At 39.5% G+C, this 15,136-nt stretch overlaps 1 protein-coding gene and 1 pseudogene across 7 annotated transcripts in view; one reads left to right on the forward strand and one right to left on the reverse strand.

Annotated features, from left to right (window-relative positions):
• NCOA2 (nuclear receptor coactivator 2) overlaps positions 1 to 15,136 on the reverse strand; it is a 267,879-nt gene that overhangs the window by 124,664 nt on the left and 128,079 nt on the right. Inside the window, exon 3 of one of the 7 annotated variants that reach the window (XM_046642261.1) lies at positions 2,944 to 3,038. The exons of the other annotated variants lie outside the window; for them this stretch is intronic. The gene's annotated coding sequence lies outside the window, so the exon portion shown is untranslated. The remainder of the gene's footprint in view (positions 1 to 2,943; positions 3,039 to 15,136) is intronic. 7 annotated transcript variants of the gene reach the window in all.
• The window catches only part of LOC124227850 (carbonyl reductase [NADPH] 3-like), a 128,216-nt pseudogene continuing 126,245 nt past the window's right edge, over positions 13,166 to 15,136 (forward strand).

Genomic DNA, 15,136 nt, shown 5'->3' on the forward strand with positions numbered 1-15,136 from the left:
TTAGCGATTATTACATTACAAGCTATAACCCTGCATATTAACTACACGAAAGAGAGTCCTTACTACAACTGAACTACACACCAGAAAACACCCCATCTTACCTCTGGAATGTTAAGGACTGCCACACTTGTGAGAGGAATGGGTAAGCCAATTGCTTCTAAACTTTTCTCAGTATTTCTGAATGATAATTTTGAGAGTAAATCCTGTAAGATGTACCATAGAACAATTTTCTAGCTGTTGCACAGAAGTTTCCACTTCATGAATTTTATAGCCCCTTGGCTTCCAAATTAAACTGTGTCTACAACATAGCCCAGTACACCTCAATCCAGCCTAAATCTTCCCCAACTTCTACTTTCTCAAAATGCCAAAAAATTCCTATGAACATATTTCACTGAGTTTTACAACACTGAATACTAAGATCACCTTTAATGCCATCTTTTCTTACCCTATCTTTACTACAAATTAAAAATCGCTCCAAGAAGCAAACCCCCTCAGTCTGACAAGATCAGACCTGATTGTAATATTTGCGGTAAATTACTGTGGTTGGAATTCTGAAGTGTAGCAGGATTTGCAACCTAGTCATCTGGCTTGTTTAGACACTACCCTGACGTCAAAACTTGTGTCTTTTAACTCTAAGAATAAGATTTGGGTTCTTCCTTACTCCTCAACCTCCAAAAGTAAACACATTTTTAGATAACACAATATATTAATCCCTTTATAAAAGTACTTTAAAATTGTAAAGGATTGATATTTGATGTCCTAGGAGAAAAACAACGTGATAAGGAACAGAAACTACTCTGGTTTTAAGAGACTGTAAATAAATGAATTTATTTGGTACGAGGGAAATATGGACTGGCACAGACGGAGACCAGTTAAAACTACCATTCAAACCTGCTCATGTGAAAAGTCATTCTCTGATTGGCCAAAGAAGTTTTACAAAAAATCCCCCTTCATGATTTAAAATTCCTGTGCGATACAGGATAATTACATTTAGCCAGCCCCGGTGGTCTAGTGGTTAAGATTCAGCACTCTCACCACCGCCGGCCTGGGTTTGTTTCCTGGTCAGGGAACCACAGCACCCGTCTGTCCATTGTCATACTGTGGTGGCTGCATGTTGCTGTGATGCTGAAAGCTCTGCCATCGGTATTTCAAATACCAGCAGGGTCACCCACGGTGGACAGGTTTCAGCAGAGCTTCCAGACTAAGACAGACTGGGAAGAAGGACCTACACCCACTTCTGAAAAACTTGGCCATGAACACCCCACACATAGCAGCGGAGCACTGACACAGCACCAGAAGGGGAGAGGATGGCACAAAACACCGGGCAGGGTTCTGCTCTGCTGTACAGAGGGCGCTAAGAGCTGGAACCGACTCAGCGGCACTAACAACGAAATTACATTTATTGACGCTGGGTTCCAGTGCCAGTTATAAGTTATCCTGTTGATTTAAATAACTTATTTGCCTGTGTCTTCTCACAGTGTTTAACAGAGTGCCCTGTAATAACAGTAAGTGCTCAATAAAAAACACCTTAAATTATTCCAAAATCCTGGGATCACTCCAAAGGCTTTAGATAAGGCAACAAAATAAAATTTAAAAGGAAAACAAAGAAAGCTCAAACAATCTGGCTATAAAAATTTTATTATTCAAAATTTTTAACATATGATGCTAGTGACTTTTGGGCTGAAATCCTTATGTAACTCTGTCTTACAGCCTACTTACAAGAATGTGGGAGAGTCCTACAAATAAAAAAAAAAATTCTAGAATGATCAAAACCACAGTTAATTAATTGTTTATTTGAACCAAGTCGTCTTTTTATGTAGATAGACTAAACTAAGGGCGGCGGTGTTTGTTGTTTTTTAAATCCCACTTAACATTAATGATTTATTAAGCTATATTGTGCTAAGATATGGTTTGTAGACATTATAAGGAAGAGAATCTCCTGCACTTAGTATAATTAAAAATTATGGTTGAGCTGCTCTCACCATCTTTTATTGGAAAAGATAAAAGAATTAATTCTTTGCATACTGTCTAGAGAGCGCATAATAGCCTGACAGATTCCTTACCTCTCCCACTGTCAATTTCAAAAGGGAAATGTGTACAATGTAGCTTTTTTTCAAAATATGTGACTTGGAAACATACACACCCCCCAAGTCGGGCATATCTGGTCTAGAAGTTAAACGAAAAACACATTAGTGAATCCATTCCTCAGGTCCACACTGGGTAATAGGGAACCCTCTTCAGATAAAGCTTACAGTTATCTTTCACCAACCTCAGACTTTTAAGTACTACACCTTCCAAGGTCAAGAGAAAGGTACAGACTGCTAATATAATTAACATCATTAGCATGACCAAAAGTGGACAAGCACAGTCTGAAGGTTAACTACACATTTTTAGCTTTCTGCATATAGTAGCTTAAAGATATAATAAATCACAGAAAGTTAGGTACTATATAGAACAAAAAAATCATTCATTCAGGGCCTTAGCCAAAAAAGCAAGCTTTATTTATTACCTAACCAAAAATTAAATAATTTCAAATTCACTGCAAAGCCCTCTTTTAAGCTTGAATTATAAAAGGATACCGAAAAAATAAACACAGAGATACAAATATAAAGCTTAAATTTATTCCTTAATGATTAAGATTTGCACTGGATTCTTCTGAATTTTAGAAAATGCTTACTAAAATATTTCTAAAGCAAGCATGAGACTGTATTCGGTCACATAAAGAAACTGCAAGAAACCTTTAATCACTAAATAAACACAAAAGAAATAAGGACCACGAAGGAATCAATTTGGATCGCATTGCCTCTATTTGTTCCTGAGAACACTATCACTGCCTGCTTGTCATGCTCAGTTCTCCCTTCCACAACATGCACATCCAATCCACAGCACACAGAATTCCAAGAACGTTACTAAACATTAAGTCAGAGGACTTGTGAAACACACCTTGTAATTGTCCACAGCCTGTGCAGTTCAAACCAGAGCTCAGCAGCTTGTCTTTATCTTCACCAGTGATGTAAATAACACCACCATACACCACTCTTCAAAAAAAAAAAAAAAAAAACCCAAAACCCACAATTAGCAATAAATTTATTGCCTCAGAGATAAATCTCCTCCATTAACCCAAACCAACCTCACGCCTTGATGTAAACCTAAGCACATGCTGAGCACCCTGCCGCTTATCTCCTCTATCATTTGTTTCTAACCATAGCTGACAAACTAGCCTCACAAATCCTTTTTTAGCTGCTGATCAGATAGATCCCCCTTTGACAATCCAGCATGGTGGAACACTCGAAAATTCTTCCTGCTTCTATTCCATTGCTTGCTCTAAAAACCGGTTTCCTTTTCATTGAGATAATAGCCTTTTCTGCAGTCACATGACTCAGAAGCTACATTAGCAGAGCTTTATGATAATAGACTGAGTAAGCCTCTACCCCCTCCTGTTATTAAGGGGATGTCTTTTTCTTCTTTCTCTTTCTCTCTCTCGCACACACACATACACACGCACGTGCGCATAATGCACACATGCACTCACATATGCATGCCTAAAATTATTTGCTCTTCTTGGAATTATGATAAATTTAAAGTATACCCTAAAATGAAAATATGAACAATTTCTAGATCTGCTGCTAAAAATAACTGCTGAAAACAAACATTGTGATGCACGGTATTCCATTGAGTGGGAGGCAGCACATTGGCCACCAACACTCCCCTGTGCACGGTAAGATGAAGTGGGACCCGAGAAGGCAATGTGCACTCTCTGTTCTCTCGAGCTTGGCCCCCAGTGACATAAATCTGATAAGCCTGGCATAATGAACACTTTGGAGACATTACAGCTATCCACATATGGGAATTATCCCCTGCATTAGTAAAACACAAGTAAAGACACTTTTTACCACCAAAATGTACCCTTATAAGGAATATATCCTCATTAAGTACTTTCATAAGTTGTTCCAAGAAAAAAAATATTCCCATGGCCAAAACAATATTAAAAAATAATAATCAAATTTCCTTTAAGTCTGGTCAATTTGACCTATTTCTGATAAATGATCAACTGACAAAACACACGTGTGGAAACACCTGCACAGTGGCTGACACACGGTGATTGCTCCGTCATTTTTTGTAAATGTCCCTAGCAACAGGCAGAGACAGCAGCAGACTCCATTACTTGCCTACTCCATTTTTGGTTACGGTTTGTTTCATACTCAAATATTTTTTAAATCTACCAGTCAATTTGGGGAAGGAGTTTAAGTGTAAGAATGAGCTAAGAAGTCAAAGGTGGGGAAAAAGATGGGGTGAAAGAGTCGCCCCGGAAGAAAACCACACTGAAGCACAACACACAACTGGACGAACACCACCACGAGACTAAAGACGGAATTGCTCAGCTCAAGTCATCTGAAGAGTAAGCTACACTTTACATTTCTTGGGTTATAATTATTGCCTTGGTTTTCTCATTTCAAAAATGGATTAACACAGTAGATATTTTAATAGTTTGTTTACGTTTAATTGTGGTAAAATACACATAACATAGAAGTTACCGTCTGAACCATTTTCAAGTGTACAGATCAGTAGTGGTAAGTATATTCACACTGTTTTGCAACAGATCTTTCCATCTTTGCATCTTGCAAAACTGAAACTCCACCCATTAAACAACAAGCCCCACTCCCCCCCACCTTGCCTCCCAGCCCCTTGCAACCACTGTCTACTTTCTGTTTCTATGAATTTAACTACTTTAGGCACCTCATAAGTGGAATCATACAGTCTTTGCCTTTTTGTGTGTAGATATTTTAAAGAATAATTATTTTAGTGCCTGGAGAGCAAGACAAAGAGCTTTCATCTCACAAAACCATTTTACATAAAGTGCATTATTCCTAAGTAAATCAAGCCAAAATGATATTCTTTAATACAGAAAAACCAAGAATGGTTATAGATGCAACAACACCGAAGGGATTATTATCATATAAAAGTTATCTATACAAAACACTGTAATTTCTCAGAACTCAACGAATTACACAATTCTAATTCTGAAACTCTTAGTTTACTCTAATTATATTAACCACTCAACATATAAATAACTTGGGTAGGATGCTGTGGGCGTTTACTAATAATTCTCTTTAAGTCAGAAAAAGGAACCGTGAGCAGTCTGGAAGGCTACCCTAACAACTAACAGAGTCTAAAATGAGTCCAGAGGTGTCAATGGGGACCCGAGTGAAGAAAATCAGTTAGGAAATGTTTCAGACACTAAGAAAATAAACTTGAAAATTGAAAATGCTAGCACATGGCAACACTTCATCATAAAAAGCCAAAGCACTATTGAGAATTTTTAAGATAACTAAACTAACTGTTAAAGAATCTTTAAAAATTATAAAGATTTTGACAGCCGCTTAAATATTTTCATTATGCACTTAAAATCTAAAGTCAATAACCAGCCAGGGCATCATAGGAAATTAACTTATCATAGGAAATTAACCTCATAGTAGATATGAGAGAAAACTTTTTAAAAGAATGGCACAAAAACTGCAGAGGGCAGTTTTGTGAAATCAATCTACCTGTTTGTCCCTCTGCTCACAACCTCATCGAACCTTTGGTTATCTTAGAGATCATTTCTCTGGAGGCAGAGTAAGGTCACAGACAATAAAATTAACGCTATGTATCCTTCATTAACTACAGCAGAGATTTTTGCAAATGATTTCTCAGCCAAATCATGAGCAGCAGCAAAATGCTATGAATTCCCTGATCAAATCAATCGCAGCAAGAAGACGTCTCTTGCCAAACACATGTAAGGAAAACGTCTCGATCCAGACCCTGTGCTTATACTTCAAGATGTATTGCTGTTAGCAAATCTGTCCCTCTGACATCTTTTCTGCTGGCAAGCACAAGGAGGTAAAATTGTCTAACTCCCCTCCTGAGTGCGGAAGGCGGCTGCAGCAAATTTATCATTAGCAATTTTCAACTTTTTTTCTTCACCAAGGCAGTAGTGTTTACAAGGGAATGAGACTAGATACTTCGTAAATTTGTTCTGATGGTGGTTATATATATTTAATTGTGGTTCGTTTCTTAAGCCAAAAGTCTGATGAGAAGTAAAACAAGGATTCAGTAGAGTAATGTTCTAGTTTTTACAAAGTGAGGTGAAATTTACCTTCAGGGCAATAACAGACCTCAAGAGTAAAGTTCAAGACTTTTGACAAAGGAAAGGCCCTATGTAACCCACACTCCTATCAGATGTTGGACACTTCATCAGCCCTGGAAAGTTCTCTTGTGCTCATCCTCAGGCACACCTGATCCTTATCCCTACCAACAACCACAACTCGTATTTACTATTATCACAGATTAATTTTGCTTTTTCTAGAACTTCCAATAAATGGAATCATATAATAAGTATTCTTTATGCTTTTTTCAGCATAAGGTTTTTGAGATTCATCCGTGTTATTCTATATATTAATAACTTGTCCTTTTTTAGTGCTAAGGGTATTCCATTGTATGAATATACCACAGTTTGTTTATCCACTCTCCTGTTGACGGACTTTTGGGTTGTTTCCAAGTTGGGGCTCGTGGTAAACAGAATTCTAAGATGGTTCTGCAGGATTCCCTACCCACTGGTGTTCACACCCAGCGTAATCCCCAGACTGTGAACATGGTAGACTTTTGCCCAATGATTAGCTTATATTACACGGCACAATTGACTTTAGGATAGAGAAATTACTGAGGTGGGCCTGGCCTAATCACAACGAGCTTTCTCCAGCTGGCCGAGTGGTTAAGTTCACGCGCTCCGCTTTGGCAGCCTAGGGTTTCGATCCTGGGCCGGGACATGGTGCCGCTCATCAGGCCATGCTGAGGCAGCGTCCCACATGCCACAGGCAGAGGCACTCACAACTACAGTATACAACTATGTACTGGGTGCTTTGGGGAGAAGGAGGAACCAAAAAAAAAAAGGAAGATTGGCAACAGCTGTTAGCTCAGGTGCCAAAAAAAAGAAAAAATTAAAGTCTTTTGAATTTTAGCTGAAATCCTAAATCTGTCAGCAGCCTTCTCTCCAGATGGGGCCTAATCCTCATCCATCTCCTTCTCTGTAGAGTTTTTATAACGTTTACAGCTAATAGCGCCACATTAAGCCCTGTTTTGTATTCTCTGTTAGTGTCTCGCGGTGTTGGGTACCTGCACTGGAGCCTAAACACTGAAGGGCAGGAGTCGTGCCTTTTATCCCTCTAACTTCTCAGCATCATCTCTCCTAGTGCTGCTTCTATAGATTATATGGCCAAATTTATGTACTGACATTTCTTTTTCCTTAAAAAAGTAACTGTGTAGCAACATGAAAAAATGCCTTTGAAGAGGCCACTTTACAGGGAGGAAAGAACATGGCCTTGGAGTTACACTTCAGTTTGAATCCACATACAGTACCAGATATAAGACTCTTGAGCAACTCATCTCAGCTGTCTGAGTCTTAGGGTCCTTATGTGTAAGCGGGGAGGGAGAATGCCCATACTGCATTGTTATTGTGAAGACTGTGTGAATTATATGGACAGCAGCTACCCCAGCACCTGGCATAGGAGGATGTCAAGTGATAGTAGCTATGACCAGCTCTTAGTCTGATATGATGATTAGCAAAAAGAAAAGGGAAACAATACGTCTCTATTATAACTTGAAGGAAAGAATGGAAGAGAATACTTAAAATGATAAGAGTTGGCTTAGGTAGATGGGACCATAGGTGATTTTCATTCTAATTTCCAAGCTTTTAGTAATATTGTTTTGCTAATTTTAAAATATGGCAAAATGTTCATAACTTCTGAAGCTGGGTGAAAGGTCCATGAGGATTTAGTATACTATTCTAAATTTCCATAATACAAACTTCAAAAAATAAACTGAGTCTTCTATATCAAAAAATGGCAAACCTTTAATCTACAAATATTTCTTCATACAGTATGATCATATTCTATTCATGATTAAAAATGAGAAAAACTCTGAAAGTGTCAGGTTTAACGAGTTGCAGAATGTTAAACTTTGTCATTTATAATATTAATTTGTAAACCCGTTAGCACTATAATTCAAGATTATAGCTAAATATTTGATTTTTAAAACCTGATAAAATATCACAGAATAGTTAATCCATCTGTTAAATATATTTTTAATGCAATGAGGAATAAGTTTCATAAACAGTCAGAAAATAAAGTGAAAAGTAGTCGTGCCTATTTGAATTGGCTGTTGTCACTCGGCACAGATGTGCACAGAATTATGTCACTTGGGCCTCTGACCTCCTTCCTCAAGAGGTGAGTCAGGGAAAGAGCAGAGGCCTGTCTAAATATCCTGTCATCCTGCTAACATTAACTTAAGATTTCGTTCTTTTCATCTGTAGAAAATGAGCCTTGAAGAAGGCCCAACTGTGCTAAGCCAGCAGTGTGCTATTTTGTTGGGTTATTTCCAATAAAAGGCTTATGCAAACAGCAGTGCATAAACGTCTATGATACTACTGCAGTAGACTATGCTCACACAAAAGAGAGCTGCGGAGAAGGACTATAGAGTGCAATCACTGCTGAATACCACTCTGCCAAGTTACCACTTCATGAAATGAAATCATACACAAATAGCTACTACACTTCCATCTCAGCATCTGTACTTCCCCCAAGGATTCCAGAGGCTTCACCTACTGAATCAGATTCTTCCCAATCAGCGCATATGCAAACCACTCTGCAGGAAACTGTCTTGAAAAGGTGCACTTATTCTCTGATGTCCGTGGAGGACTACTACGGTGTAAGTGAAATTCTTAGGTGGTCTGTTACCTGGAATAATGAGAACCCTAGTGGCCTATCTGGGTTTTGACCTTTTACACCTCAGGCTTCCCAAAATGCCAAAGGCTCAGGTAGCAGATTATACACCACAAGAATTTGATTCATCGGTTAATCCAGCTCTCTCAGACTGGCATTATTCCCTAAAAGTCTCTGACAGGATTGAGGACCATTTTGAATGGTCAAAACTTGAGGCTGAAAAGAACGTGAGGGCCATCCAGTTCTGGGACTCTTGAAGTCATCCACCTCAAATTCTCAGACTGGAGTAACTCCAGAATCTCCAGCTAGACTGTTTCAAATACCTAACTTTAGAATCAGTTACATATGAATTAAGGAGAAAACTTCCCAAACTGTTATTAAGAGGTCAAAAGGTAACCAAAGGTAGAGACTAGACCAGGCTGCTTCTTCAAAACGTTAGAGAGGACTGGGGTTCCAGGGACGAAAGAGAAGAGCTGTTAACACACCCCTAGAATGATGGTCAATGGCCTTACCCACCATCCTGTCATCCTCAACCTTCATGGAGTAACCATATTTGTTCCTCTGGCTCTGCTGCTCTCTGAACCCCCAAGGTACTAACTTCTCGCAAATACAGCCAAAAGAAAGCGAGTCACACACACACACAGAGGACTGGAGGAACCTGGCACACTATTCTCACTGCATCATAAAGGCATGCTATGTGGGCAATTGGTAGCAAGACCGCCATGTTTTTTCCTGACAGCCTGTTTTACCTAAGATCTGACTTAAAGTTTTCCTTTATTCACAAATTTGGCCATATAAACAGAATCAGCGAAGTCAGGCAAAAACTTCTCTTTGTGGAGATGCTATATTCTGAGGCAAATAATTAGTTATTCATCTATTCCATATTTCCGCAGGCATGAGAGGCACTTGTGACAAAAGGTGCTAAGGCACACGTGTTCCTGTTTGTCTGGAAGACTGCCTCTTGCAGCTATCACCGCACCCAGCACCCAGCACCCAGCACCCAGCCGGCGCTGACTCAACTCCGAAGTAGCCCTTGCTAAACGCTTCTGAGTGAGCTGGCTGATTTCTTTCACCTTCCCCAACCCCAGCTCTTTCTTTTTCTGCTTTCTCCTCATTCTCTCCTTCCTTTCAAAATATCGTGACGATTATTTATCCTTGTTTGGAAAGGGTAATACTAATCACAGGCATAGTAGCAAACATGGGGAAAGAGGGAAAACATGATTAGAGGAAACAAGGAATCTTTCCTGAAAGCCCCTCAGGCACAGCAATATTCTATAATAAAGAAAAAACATTTTTGATACCTGACCCCGTACCGTTCAGTTCTTTCTCTTTTCCTTTTTTAGTGCTAGATTAATTCATTTCATTCAGCAAACATTTATTCACTAACAATGTCACGTAAAGTCAGGCTCTGGGGATAAAAAAAAAAATGAACAGGACAAAATCCCTGCCCTCCAGGGACCCAAAATCAAGGAGAACAAACAGAAAATCAGGCAAAACTTACAAAACATGATCAGAAACGCCACGTTAGTGTCTGGGCGGCTGTAGGAGCAAAGAGGGAGAGCGCCTAACTTCGAAAGGGAACGGCCAGGAAAGGCATCCGAAGATGCAGGACAGGCAGGACTGCGTCACGTGTGGGAGGAAGGGGAGAAACAGGTGCACAGGCAGGGGAGCGTGAGAGCACGTTTCTCACTCGGGCTCCCAGGAAATCCCCACGACCACAGCAAAGGGGTCCCTAAAAGGCGGCAGTGGAGAAAAGGCTGGAGAGCTGGCAATGAGCCGGGCTAGGACAAGCTTTGTCTGCTGAGCTAAGGGAGGCCGAAGTTCATCCCATGAAAGGTTGTAAGTAGTGGAATGACATGATTGTGTGCTTTAAAAAATAGTTTACCAAAGGTATGAACTTCCAGAAATAATACTAGTTCAAGAGAGTACTTAGGAAGTTGTAGCAACACTATCAGTGAGAAATGATGAGACTATATGTAAGCTAAGATACCTGAGTCTTTTGGAGTCTTTCTATTTGTCTTTTCAACAAATGATGTTGGGAAAACTGGACATCCACATGCAAAAAAAAGATGTTGGACTCTTACCTTACATATACAAAAATTAACCCAAACTAGATCAAAGACCTAAACATAAGAGCTAAAACTACAAAATTCTTAAAAAGAAACATGGGGGAAAGCTTCATGACACTGGATTGGTAGTGATTTCTTGGATATGACACCAAAAGCACATGTAACAAAAGAAAAAATAGACAAGTTGGACTTCATCAAAATTAAAAACTCGTGCATCAAAGGATGCTATCAACAGAATGAAAAGGCTACCAATGGAATAGGAGAAAATATTTGCGAATCATATATTTGATAAAGGATTGATATCTAGTATACATAAAGAACTCCTACTACACAACAAAAAACTCAAACAATTTGATGAAAAAAATGGGCAAAGGACTTGAAGAGACACTTCTTCAAAGAAAATATACAAATGGGCAATAAACACATGAAAAGATATTCAACATCATTAATCATCAGGGAAATGCAAATCAAAACCACAATGAGATACTACTGCACACCCATTAGCATGGCTTGTATCAAAAAACTAGAAAATAAGCATTGGCAAGGATGTGGAGAAATTAGAACCCTTGTGCACTGCTGGTGGCATGTAAAATGGCACAGCCACTGTGGAAAACTGTATGGTGATTCTTCAAAAAACTGAAACATAGAACTACCATATGACTCAGCAATGCTACTTCTGGGTAGGTACCAAAAAGAATGGAAATCAGGGATTTAAACAAGTATTTGTATACCTATGTTCATAGCAGCATTATTCACAACAGTCAAAAGGTGGAAGCAACCCAAGTCTCTATTAACAGAAGAGTGGATAAATAGGGGCCAGCCCAGTGCACAGTGGTTAGGTTTGCATGCTCCGCTTCGGTGGCCTGGGGTTTGCCAGTTCAGAACCTGGGCGCCAACCTACACACTGCTAATCAAGCCATGCTGTGGCAGCATCCCACAGAGAAGAAGTAGATGGACTTACAATTACAATATACAACTATGTACAGGGGCTTTGGGGAGGAAAAAAACAAAGGAATATTGGCAACAGATGTTAGCTCAGAGCCAATCTTCCTCACCAAAAAAAAACACAGAAAAACCAACTCATACCTTAAAAAAAAAGAGTGGGTAAATAAAATGTGGTATACACATACAATGAAATATTATTCAGCTATACAAATGAAGGAAATTTTGACATATGCTACAAGATGAATGAACCCTGAAGACATGCTAAGCTAAGTAAGCAAGCCACAAAAAGAGCAGTCAAATTCAGAGAGGCAAAAAGCAGAGCAGTGGTTGCTAGAGAATGGCGGGGAGGAGGAATGGGAGTTAGTGTTTAATGGGTAAGATTCTCAGTTGGGGAAGACAAAGAAGTTCTGGAGATGGATATTGGTGATGGTTGCATGACGATGTGAATATATGGTACTTACATACAACCATACACTTAAACGATACATGCCATACAACCGTACACTTAAAAATGGCTAAAATGGTCATTTTGTTATGTATATTTTACCACAATTTTCTAAGCAGTCTAATACATCCATACTTTAGTTATAAAATGTCTAAAATATCCTCATATTTGGAGCTTTGCTTATATTTTCAACACTGTCATTACTTCCTCAATGAAAGAGTGTCCTTTGTCAGCTGCCAAAGTAGAGAAGACTTACTTTGATTCATAAGAAGAAAACATAACAAAATAGAAGCAATACCTTCAGACCTCAGCAGTTAGACTGGGAATTACCTCTGGCCTCTGAGTAGGGAAACCAAAGGACAACACACACACCCATTCCCTTAGGAAGGAGATGCCTGACCTGTTCTACAATGATTGTAAAAGTCTGGTAGAGCCACCTTCTGTGGGCCCAAGGTTTCAAGCGATTCATGTTAATTTATCAGTAGTCCAATAAGTAAAACTACCTCAAAACTTAGGAGTATGTTCCTCCAAACTTACAAAACAGAAGATAAAACCACATGTCAACAAAGCAAGAGAACTTCAAAGGTTAGAGAACAATTTAGATCTCTAAGAGCTTCCTTAAGCAAGCAATGAAAAGCACACATAGGTAACTCTATATATTCCAAGCTAATAGATGATTCCTAATTTACTTCAATTTTACTGTGGAATAAAGTAATTGATATACACTCATTCAAAGACAAAAATACTGAGACACAAAATGAGACCTTGAGTCTCTCGAGGCTGAACCCTATCGTGGAGTCCATGAAGTCTGGCAAATGCACACACATGTGCTGTGGTTACTCCTCTCCCCCTGCACAGCAGACACAGCTCATTAACCACTTCTGAAGCTGTATGTGGCCTCTCAACTCTTCTCAGCACAGCACTCCAGGCGATCACTACAATCAACGGGAATGGGCACCAGAGACGACGCCTGCTTGCCATGCCAGCACCAGAGTGAGAAGGGAGAGACATCTGGGGTGGCCATGAACCACACACAGAGAAGACCCAGTGGAACCTCTAACGGAGAGAGGATGCCACCACATCCCAGCAGACCTTGCAACAGTAGCTTGCTGCATGAATGGATGGTGAATCTGCTGATTTGTAGCAGCCACCTCTCTTTTCTCAAGCCTGTTTTAGACATGAATAGAGATCTAGCCAAGCCCTCAGTGATGTAATCAACTCTGGGGTTCTCTGAAGATAAGAGTTTATATCCTTGATAGGATGGAAGAATCAAGAGGCACAGTCAGGGAAACGTTCTCAGAGTTTTGTTAGAATGATTTGCTGGAAGAGAAAATTTTCCCCAGCAGGAGGAGAAGGTTTCCAGACTGGCCCACTACTTGCCACCTGGCCCTCCACGTCTGCTTCCTCCCAGGTTCCACTCAAACCACAGTACCAACCATTCCTAGAAACCGGTGGGCAGAACAGAGGGCAGAGAAATGGAGGCAGATTTGCAAGTGACAAAAAAGTTTTTCAAAAATCAGATTTAAACCCACCTGCCATTGCTACTGAGTGGATCTTGACCAGAACGGGAGTCAAAACACTGGCTTTTTCATTGCTGTCCATGGAAGATTCAAGACCAGGGTCACGTTATCCAATCAGATCAAAGCATGAAGCGTACTTTTATTGTTTTCAATGTTTTACTTTAGCTTCCCCCTTAAACATGGCCAATTTCATTATAAAGGAGCCCCATTCGTTACAGGCAAGGCATCCTACTCAGATTACATCAGGTTAACACTACTTAATAGACTAAAGAAAGAGGAACAAAAGCAATAAAGACAACTTTTTTTTAAATTGAACACATTCAGCGCTTACCATGTGCCTGGTACTGATCTAAGCTTTTTATTGATATTCACATCTATTTTCCTCACAACAATCCTATGGGGCTGGCACAATTATTTCTCCCAATTTACAGACATTTACAGGAAACAGGCACAGAGAGGTCAAGCAAAGCTAGTAAGTAAAAGGGCCAGGATATGAATTCACGCAGTCTGGTTCCAGCGTCTGTGCTCTTAACCATTGCACTACACACAAAAAGAGTGGAGGGCACTCATGCCTACTGAGCACCGAGGACGCTGGCATTATGCTGGCCAGGTGCTTTGCATGTGGTGTCTCAGTGATGCCTCCACATACCACATGCAATAAATTTAATCTACCCCTTTTAGAGATGAACAAACTGAGGCTCAATGAGGTTAAATAACTTATTCAAGGTTACACAATGGACTTCAAACCAGTTATTTATTGGATGCAAAGTATGTGCCAGCCACTCTGACACGCATTCCCTCTTCAATCCTGTCAACAGCCCTATATTAGTAGGGCTGTTGTACCCTACTAATATAGGTTTATATATAATATATATTATATATTATATAAATTAGTATTAGTATATATTATATAAATTAGTATTAGTAAATGGGTACTAATTTATCCTCACTTTATAGCTAAGGAAAATGAGACTTAGAAGTTTGGTAAGTTAATTAGAGTCAAATTAGTAAGAACAAAAATTCAAACTCAGACCAGTTGAGCCCCAAATTTCTAGTTTCTCCCCTCTGATGCTGCTACAAGAAAACTTTATACATCAGCTGCAATAAGCAAGGCATTATTTACGAAGATGATTTAGCTCCATTCAATAGGTTTAGAGTATATTGGGGGAGAAAGGACGGCGATGCAAATCACTACGATTTCAATACATCTATTCATCAACCGCGTGGAGATCCTCACTATGTGCAGGGCACTGTGGATAAAGTAGTGAACCAATCAGATAAACATCCTTGCCCTTCTGACCTTACAATCCAGAGAGCGACAATAAACAAGATAAATAAGTATAGATACAATATGTAAGACACTGATAAGCACTAAGGAGGTAAAAAGAATGCTCGGGCATT

This window comes from Equus quagga, chromosome 16, assembly GCF_021613505.1.
Source record: "Equus quagga isolate Etosha38 chromosome 16, UCLA_HA_Equagga_1.0, whole genome shotgun sequence".
NCBI classification, from domain to species: Eukaryota; Metazoa; Chordata; class Mammalia; order Perissodactyla; family Equidae; genus Equus; species Equus quagga.